The sequence below is a fragment of the Oncorhynchus tshawytscha genome, linkage group LG21 (assembly GCF_018296145.1).
Source record: "Oncorhynchus tshawytscha isolate Ot180627B linkage group LG21, Otsh_v2.0, whole genome shotgun sequence".
Classification (NCBI taxonomy): Eukaryota; Metazoa; Chordata; class Actinopteri; order Salmoniformes; family Salmonidae; genus Oncorhynchus; species Oncorhynchus tshawytscha.
In genome coordinates, this window is record NC_056449.1 from 31,145,235 (window position 1) to 31,155,356 (window position 10,122).

The 10,122-nt window shown below is 43.3% G+C and overlaps 1 protein-coding gene and 1 long non-coding RNA gene across 4 annotated transcripts in view; one reads left to right on the forward strand and one right to left on the reverse strand.

Annotated features, from left to right (window-relative positions):
• Positions 1 to 10,122, reverse strand: part of LOC112256546 (NEDD4-binding protein 3-A) — a 58,437-nt gene that overhangs the window by 24,858 nt on the left and 23,457 nt on the right. The window lies entirely within an intron of this gene.
• Positions 9,986 to 10,122, forward strand: part of LOC121840382 — a 746-nt gene continuing 609 nt past the window's right edge. Inside the window, exon 1 of the long non-coding RNA XR_006079589.1 lies at positions 9,986 to 10,122. This exon is cut by the window's right edge and continues 239 nt beyond it. This is a non-coding gene — a long non-coding RNA (uncharacterized LOC121840382).

A 10,122-nucleotide genomic window follows, 5' to 3' on the forward strand; every position in this document is an offset into this window, starting at 1 on the left:
GATATCGTTTAGTACCTTGAGTGTTGCTGAGGTGCACCCGTGACCGGCTCGGAAACCAGATTGCACAGCGGAGAAGGTACGGTGGGATTCGAGATGGTCAGTGACCTGTTTGTTGACTTGGCTTTCGAAGACCTTAGATAGGCAGGGCAGGATGGATATAGGTCTGTAACAGTTTGGGTCCAGGGTGTCTCCCCTTTGAAGAGGGGGATGACTGCGGCAGCTTTCAATCCTTGGGGATCTCAGACGATATGAAAGAGAGGTTGAACAGGCTGGTAATAGGGGTTGCGACAATGGCGGCGGAAAGTTTCAGAAATAGGGGGTCCAGATTGTCAAGCCCAGCTGATTTGTACGGGTCCAGGTTTTGCAGCTCTTTCAGAACATCTGCTATCTGGATTTGGGTAAAGGAGAACCTGGAGAGGCTTGGGCGAGGAGCTGCCGGGGGGCAGAGCTGTTGGCCGAGGTTGGAGTAGCCAGGCGGAAGGCATGGCCAGCCGTTGAGAAATGCTTATTGAAGTTTTCGATAATCATGGATTTATCGGTGGTGACCGTGTTACCTAGCCTCAGTGCAGTGGGCAGCTGGGAGGAGGTGCTCTTGTTCTCCATGGACTTCACAGTGTCCCAGAACTTTTTGGAGTTGGAGCTACAGGATGCAAACTTCTGCCTGAAGAAGCTGGCCTTAGCTTTCCTGACTGACTGCGTGTATTGGTTCCGGACTTCCTGAACAGTTGCATATCCCGGGGACTATTCGATGCTATTGCAGTCCGCCACAGGATGTTTTTGTGCTGGTCGAGGGCAGTCAGGTCTGGGGTGAACCAAGGACTGTATCTGTTCTTAGTTCTGCATTTTTTGAACGGAGCATGCTTATCTAAAATGGTAAGGAAGTTACTTTTAAAGAATGACCAGGCACCCTCAACTGACGGGATGAGGTCAATGTCCTTCCAGGATACCCGGGCCAGGTCGATAAGAAAGGCCTGCTCACAGAAGTGTTTTAGGGAGCGTGATGACAGTGATGAGGGGTGGTCGTTTGACTGCGGCTCCGTAGCGGATACAGGCAATGATGCAGTGATCGCTGAGATCCTGGTTGAAGACAGCGGAGGTGTATTTGGAGGGCCAGTTGGTCAGGATGACGTCTATGAGGGTGCCCTTGTTTACAGAGTTAGGGTTGTACCTGGTGGGTTCCTTGATGATTTGTGTGAGATTGAGGGCATCTAGCTTAGATTGTAGGACTGGCGGGGTGTTAAGCATATCCCAGTTTAGGTCACCTAACAGAACAAACTCTGAGGCTAGATGGGGGCGATCAATTCACAAATGGTGTCCAGGGCACAGCTGGGAGCTGAGGGGGTCGGTAGCAGGCGGCAACAGTGAGAGACTTATTTCTGGAGAGAGTAATTTTCAAAATTAGTAGTTCGAACTGTTTGGGTATGGACCTGGAAAGTATGACATTACTTTGCAGGCTATCTCTGCAGTAGACTGCAACTCCTCCCCCTTTAGCAGTTCTATCTTGACGGAAGATGTTATAGTTGGGTATGGAAATCTCTGAATTTTTGGTGGCCTTCCTGAGCCAGGATTCAGACACAGCAAGGACATCAGGGTTAGCAGAGTGTGCTAGAGCAGTGAGTAAAACAAACTTAGGGAGGAGGCTTCTGATGTTGACATGCATGAAACCAAGGCTTTTTCGATCACAGAAGTCAACAAATGAGGGTGCCTGGGGACATGCAGGGCCTGGGTTTACCTCCACATCACCCGCGGAACAGAGAAGGAGTAGTATGAGGGTGCGGCTAAAGGCTATCAAAACTGGTCGCCTAGAGCGTTGGGGACAGAGAATAAGAGGAGCAGGTTTCTGGGCATGGTAGAATATATTCAGGGCACTGGGTGATGATCACACTGGGTGATGATGAGAGAGGTTGTGTCTCTGGACATGCTGGTTGTAATGGGTGAGGTCACCGCATGTGTGGGAGGTGGGACAAAGGAGTTATCAGGGGTATGAAGAGTAGAACTAGGGGCTCCATTGTGAACTAGAACAATGATAACTAACCTGAGCAACAGTATACAAGGCATATTGACATTTGAGAGAGACATACAGCGAGGCATACAGTAATCACAGGTGTTGAATTGGGAAAGCTAGCTTAAACAGTAGGTGAGACAACAGCTAATCAGCTAGCACAACAACAGCAGGTAAAATGGCGTTGACTAGGCAACGGGGCCGACAGATAAAACATAAACAAGCAGAATGGAGTACCATGATTAATGGACAGTCCAGAGTGCATCAGCTATGTAGCCAAGAGATCAGTGTCCAGGGGGCAGCGGTGGATGGGGCAGGGAAGCTGGACTGGCGAGTGTTATCCAGATTGAAAAAAAGTTAACAATGACTAAATAGCTTGTAGCTAGTTAGCTGGTTAGCTTCTGGAGGTTCTTGAGTGTGTTCTAAAAATTAAAAATAATAGCGATTCCGTATCACATTGGGTGAGGCAATTAACTTGGAAGGTTAATTGAAAGCTACAACATTGATTTATGTTCGTAACAAACTGTGTTGTTTTCGTCACCTCAAAGGTGTCAACTTTGGCAAACATGAACAGAACATCAAAGTTCAGTTGGTGGGGAGCTATAGGTAGAAGTAAAAAATGATTATTAGGTTGAGGTTAGGCTATGTTCTCTACCAAACGGTGACGCACTGCAGTCTGTTGTCTCATTTGTTTGTTACTAGAGGAGAAGACATTTCAAAGCTGAAAGATTGAAATTGAGTCAGCAGCATACCACCCTACTACATACCACTACTGGCTTGCCTCTGAAGCTAAGCAGGGTGGATACTGGTTGGTCCTGGATGGGAGGCGGGCCAGTACGAGGCCACTTAGAATTTCTCACATGGAATAGCCTTCATTTCTCAGAACAAGAATAGAATGACTAGTTTCAGAAGAAAGGTCTTTCTGGCAAATGTTGAGCCTGTAATCAAACTCACAAATGCTGATGCTCCAGATACACAACTAGTCCAAAGAAGGCCAGTTTTATTGCTTCTTTAATCAGAACAACAGTTTTCAGCTGTGCTAACATAATTGCAAAATGGTTGTCTAATGATCAATTAGCCTATTAAAATGATAAACCTGGATTAGCTAACACAACGTGCCATTGGAACACAGGAGTGATGGTTGCTGATAATGGGCCTCTGAACGCCTATGTAGATATTCCATAAAACGTTAACCGTTTCCAGTTACAATAGTCATTTACAACATTAATAATGTCTACACTGTATTTCTGATCAATTTGATGTTATTTTAATGGACTTTTTTTGTTGCTTTTCTTTCAAAAACTTTTCTTTCAAAAACAAGGACATTTCTAAGTGACCCCAAACTTTTGAACGGTAGTGTATATATATCCCAAAGCCCCAGGGCAGTGATTGGGGACATTGCCCAGTGTAGGGTGCTGTCTTTCGGATGGTATGTTAAACAGGTGTCCTGACTCTCTGTGGTCACTAAAGATCCCATGGCACTTATTATAAGAGTAGGGGTGTTAACCCTGGTGTCCTGGTTAAATTCCCAATCTGACCTTCATACCATTATGGTCACCTATTCATCCCCAGCTAACAATTGGCTCATTCCTCCCTGTAACTATTCCTCAAGTCGTTGCTGTAAATGAGAAAGTGTTCAGTTAAATAAATAAAAAGCATTGAAGAACATTTAATTCCTGTTGGACGTCCACTATCATATACAGTGCCTTGCGAAAGTATTCGGCCCCCTTGAACTTTGCGACCTTTTGCCACATTTCAGGCTTCAAACAAAGATATAAAACTGTATTTTTTTGTGAAGAATCAACAACAAGTGGGACACAATCATGAAGTGGAACGACATTTATTGGATATTTCAAACTTTTTTAACAAATCAAAAACTGAAAAATTGGGCGTGCAAAATTATTCAGCCCCTTTACTTTCAGTGCAGCAAACTCTCTCCAGAAGTTCAGTGAGGATCTCTGAATGATCCAATGTTGACCTAAATGACTAATGATGATAAATACAATCCACCTGTGTGTAATCAAGTCTCCGTATAAATGCACCTGCACTGTGATAGTCTCAGAGGTCCGTTAAAAGCGCAGAGAGCATCATGAAGAACAAGGAACACACCAGGCAGGTCCGAGATACTGTTGTGAAGAAGTTTAAAGCCGGATTTGGATACAAAAAGATTTCCCAAGCTTTAAACATCCCAAGGAGCACTGTGCAAGCGATAATATTGAAATGGAAGGAGTATCAGACCACTGCAAATCTACCAAGACCTGGCCGTCCCTCTAAACTTTCAGCTCATACAAGGAGAAGACTGATCAGAGATGCAGCCAAGAGGCCCATGATCACTCTGGATGAACTGCAGAGATCTACAGCTGAGGTGGGAGACTCTGTCCATAGGACAACAATCAGTCGTATATTGCACAAATCTGGCCTTTATGGAAGAGTGGCAAGAAGAAAGCCATTTCTTAAAGATATCCATAAAAAGTGTCGTTTAAAGTTTGCCACAAGCCACCTGGGAGACACACCAAACATGTGGAAGAAGGTGCTCTGGTCAGATGAAACCAAAATTTAACTTTTTGGCAACAATGCAAAACGTTATGTTTGGCGTAAAAGCAACACAGCTCATCACCCTGAACACACCATCCCCACTGTCAAACATGGTGGTGGCAGCATCATGGTTTGGGCAGGGAAGATGGTTAAAATTGATGGGAAGATGGATGGAGCCAAATTACAGGACCATTCTGGAAGAAAACCTGATGGGAGTCTGCAAAAGACCTGAGACTGGGACGGAGATTTGTCTTCCAAAAAGACAATGATCCAAAACATAAAGCAAAATCTACAATGGAATGGTTCAAAAATAAACATATCCAGGTGTTAGAATGGCCAAGTCAAAGTCCAGACCTGAATCCAATCGAGAATCTGTGGAAATAACTAAAAACTGCTGTTCACAAATGCTCTCCATCCAACCTCACTGAGCTCGAGCTGTTTTGCAAGGAGGAATGGGAAAAAATGTCAGTCTCTCGATGTGCAAAACTGATAGAGACATACCCCAAGCGACTTACAGCTGTAATCGCAGCAAAAGGTGGCGCTACAAAGTATTAACTTAAGGGGGCTGAATCATTTTGCACGCCCAATTTTTCAGTTTTTGATTTGTTAAAAAGTTTGAAATATCCAATAAATGTCGTTCCACTTCATGATTGTGTCCCACATGTTGTTGATTCTTCACAAAAAAATACAGTTTTATATCTTTATGTTTGAAGCCTGAAATGTGGCAAAAGGTCGCAAAGTTCAAGGGGGCCGAATACTTTCGCAAGGCACTGTAATAAACACCTGACTGACCCTCCTAATAACACCCAGTTAAACACTTATACAACCACTTGAACTGGGGAAAGTCAACCACTACTAGCCAGGTCACTACTGCTGTCTGAGACAGACTGAAGCAGAGAGAGGAGATCGGACAAATTCCAGAGATGCTTTACACAACACCAGCTCAGACACGTCCATTACCCACAGACACAGACTCAAAGCCTGGCTTATACGCAGACTCAAAGCCTGGCTTATACACAGACTCAAAGCCTGGCTTATACACAGACTAAAAGCCTGGCTTATACACAGACTCAAAGCCTGGCTTATACACAGACTCAAAGCCTGGCTTATACACAGACTCAAAGCCTGGCTTATACACAGACTCAAAGCCTGGCTTATACACAGACTCAAAGCCTGGCTTGTACGCAGACTCAACGCCTGGCTTATACGCAGACTCAACGCCTGGCTTATACACAGACTCATTATACACAGACTCAAAACCTATCGTATACACAGACTCAATGCCTAGCTTATACACAGACTCAAAGCCTGGCTTATACACAGACTCAAAGCCTGGCTTATACACAGACTCATTATACACAGACTCAAAGCCTGGCTTATACACAGACTCATTATACACAGACTCAAAGCCTGGCTTATACACAGACTCAACGCCTGGTTTATACACAGACTGAAAGCCTGGTTTATACACAGACTCAACGCCTGGCTTATACACAGACTCATTATACACAGACTCAAAGACTCAATGCCTAGCTTATACACAGACTCAAAGCCTGGCTTATATACACAGACTCAAAGACTCAAAGCCTGGCTTATACACAGACTCAAAGCCTGGTTTATACACAGACTCCTGGTTTAAAGCCTGGTTTATCATTATACACAGACTCAAAGCCTGGTTTATACACAGACTGAAAGCCTGGCTTATACACAGACTCAAAGCCTGGTTTATACACAGACTCAAAGCCTGGTTTATACACAGACTCAAAGCCTGGTTTATACACAGACTCAAAGCCTGGTTTATACACAGACTCAAAGCCTGGTTTATACACAGACTCAAAGCCTGGTTTATACACAGACTCAAAGCCTGGTTTATACACAGACTCAAAGCCTGTTCACATTGGTGGGCATACTGTAGCATAGCCTGCTTTCTGGGTCACATCTAAACCAGCCCCACACACACTGATATGTTTTCCCTCTCACACACGCACATGCACACGCTGCCAGCCAGCCTGCTGTGAGATGCTGAGGGTCCACAGGGGTTTGACTCAGCAAGGCACTCCTCTTTGCCAGCTGTCACTCACAACCTGAGGAAATTACATACTGGAGCTGTAATTAATGACAGTGGATGTCACATTAGAGGTGTACATGGAAAACTTCAGCTCTATAAAAATGAGATTTTCCTCTTTGTATATTTGGAAGTATAACTGTTTCTATTGTGGTAAAAAGTGATGTCAGAGAACCTTGTTAGGCATCAGAGTAACATACATATCTACTAGAGGTCGACCGATTAATCGGAATGGCTGATTAATTAGGGCCGATTTCAAGTTTTCATAACAATCGGAAATTGGTATTTTTGGGCGCCGATTTGCGAAAAAAATAAAATAAATTTTACATTTTTTAAAATACCTTTATTTAACTAGGCAAGTCAGTTAAGAACACATTCTTATTTTCAATGACGGCCTGGGAACGGTGGGTTAACTGCCTTGTTCTGGGGCAGAACGACAGATTTTCACCTTGTCAGCTCGGGGGATCCAAACTTACAGTTAACTAGTCCAATGCAATAACGACCTGCCTCTCTCTCGTTGCACTCCCGAGGAGAGTGCCTGTAAGCCAAGGTAAGTTGCTAGCTAGCATTAAACTTATCTTATAAAAACAATCAATCATAATCACTAGTTAACTAACTACACATGGTTGATGATATTACTAGATATTATCTAGTGTGTCCTGCGTTGCATATAATCTGACTGAGCATACAAGCATACAAGTATCTGACTGAGCGGTGGAAGGCAGAAGCAGGCGTGGAAACATACACCTTCGTGTGTTTTGCCAGCAGCTCATCGTTGTGTGTCAAGCATTGCGCTGTTTATGACTTCAAGCCTATCATCTCCCGAGATTAGGCTGGTGTAACCGAAGTGAAATGGCTGGCTAGTTAGCGCGCGCTAATAGCGTTTCAAACGTCACTCGCTGTGAGCCTGTGGTTGTTTCCCTTGCTCTGCATGGGTAACGCTGCTTCGATGTGGTGGCTGTTGTCGTTGTGTTGCTGGTTCGAGCCCAGGGAGGAGCGAGGAGAGGGACGGAAGCTATACTGTTACACTGGCAATACTAAATTGCCTATAAGAACATCCAATAGTCCAAGGTTAATGAAATACAAATGGTATAGAGGGAAATAGTCCTATAATTACTATAATAACTAAAACCTAAAACTTCTTACGTGGGAATATTGAAGACTCATGTTAAAAGGAACCACCAGCTTTCATATGTTCTCATGTTCTGAGCAAGGAACTGAAACGTTAGCTTTCTTACATAGCACATATTGCACTTTTACTTTCTTCTCCAACACTTTGTTTTTGCATTATTTAAACCAAATTGAACATGTTTCATTATTTACTTGAGGCTAAATTGATTTTATTGATGTATTATATTAAGTTAAAATAAGTGTTCATTGAGTATTATTGTAATTGGCATTATTAATCGGTATCGGCGTTGAAAAATCATGATCGGTCAACCTCTAATATCTACCCTGCATCATAGTAATGTAAACATCTACCCTGCATCAGAGTAATGTAAATATCTACCCTGCATCAGAGTAATGTACATATCTACCCTGCATCAGAGTAATGGACACATCTACCCTGCATCAGAGTAACATACATATCTACCCTGCATCAGAGTAACATACACATCTACCCTGCATCAGAGTAATGGACATATCTACCCTGCATCATAGTAATGTAAATATCTACCCTGCATCAGAGTAACATACACATCTACCCTGCATCAGAGTAACATACACATCTACCCTTCATCAGAGTAATGTACATATCTACCCTGCATCAGAGTAATGTACACATCTACCCTGCATCAGAGTAACATACACATCTACCCTGCATCAGAGTAACATACACATCTACCCTGCATCAGAGTAACATACACATCTACCCTGCATCAGAGTAACATACACATCTACCCTGCATCAGAGTAATGGACACATCTACCCTGCATCAGAGTAACATACACATCTACCCTGCATCAGAGTAACATACACATCTACCCTTCATCAGAGTAACATACATATCTACCCTGCATCAGAGTAATGGACACATCTACCCTTCATCAGAGTAATGTACATATCTAGCCTGCATCAGAGTAACATACATATCTACCCTGCATCAGAGTAACATAAATATCTACCCTGCATCAGAGTAACGTACATATCTACCCTGCATCAGAGTAATGGACACATCTACCCTTCATCAGAGTAATGTACATATCTAGCCTGCATCAGAGTAACATACATATCTACCCTGCATCAGAGTAACATAAATATCTACCCTGCATCAGAGTAGCACATCTACCCTGCATCAGAGTAATGTACATATCTACCCTGCATCAGAGTAACATACACATCTACCCTGCATCAGAGTAATGGACACATCTACCCTTCATCAGAGTAATGTACATATCTAGCCTGCATCAGAGTAACATACATATCTACCCTGCATCAGAGTAACATAAATATCTACCCTGCATCAGAGTAACGTACATATCTACCCTGCATCAGAGTAATGTACATATCTACCCTGCATCAGAGTAATGTACATATCTACCCTGCATCAGAGTAACACACACATCTACCCTGCATCAGAGTAACACACACACATCTACCCTGCATCATAGTAACACACATATCTACCCTGCATCAGAGTAATGTACATATCTACCCTGCATCAGAGTAACACACATATCTACCCTGCATCTGAGTTAGTCCGCTCAGATGTAATATGGCCGACAGATGGTTGAGCAGTGTCTAATGGTGTAATGACTGAGTCTGTATACTGACTGTGTAGTGCTGCAGGGCACAGCAGGAGAGATCAGAACACAGCACTAACCCTCTAATCAGCAGGTTAGTCATTATACAGTAGATGGGAGACATAGACTGCATCCCAAATGGCACCCTATTCACCAATAGGGCTCTAGTCAAAACTAGTGCACTATATAGGGAATAGGGTGCCATTTGGGACACAAAACAGACATACGTACATACTGTCATAAATCCTTTTTCCATTTACTGAATGTGAAGGATGACATGACAGCCTGGTATGTGTCTGTATCCTACTTGGTCATGTAATAAATTACCTCTATTGTGTAAAATAGGACCCATCATTCTTAATGTGTAATATTGTATTGTCAAAACTATGTAAAATAGAACCCATAATTCTTAATGTGTAATATCAGGGTCAGAACAGCCTACTATGTCTTATAGCTGATAATTACAATACAGCAGTCTTTCTATACAGACTCCCCACTGAACTGTCTGCTTCAATCTAGCTGAGGCTCAATGGGCCCGATTCTCCAGATACAGGCTCTATTGCAAGGCTTGTTCAAGTCCACACTGGGACTATTCTGCTGGAGAGATGAGGTGGTACTGGAACTATTCTGCTGGAGAGATGAGGTGGTACTGGAACTATTCTGATGGAGAGATGAGGTGGTACTGGAACTATTCTGCTGGATAGATGGGGTGGTACTGGAACTATTCTGCTGGATAGATGGGGTGGTACTGGAGAGATGAGGTGGTACTGGAACTA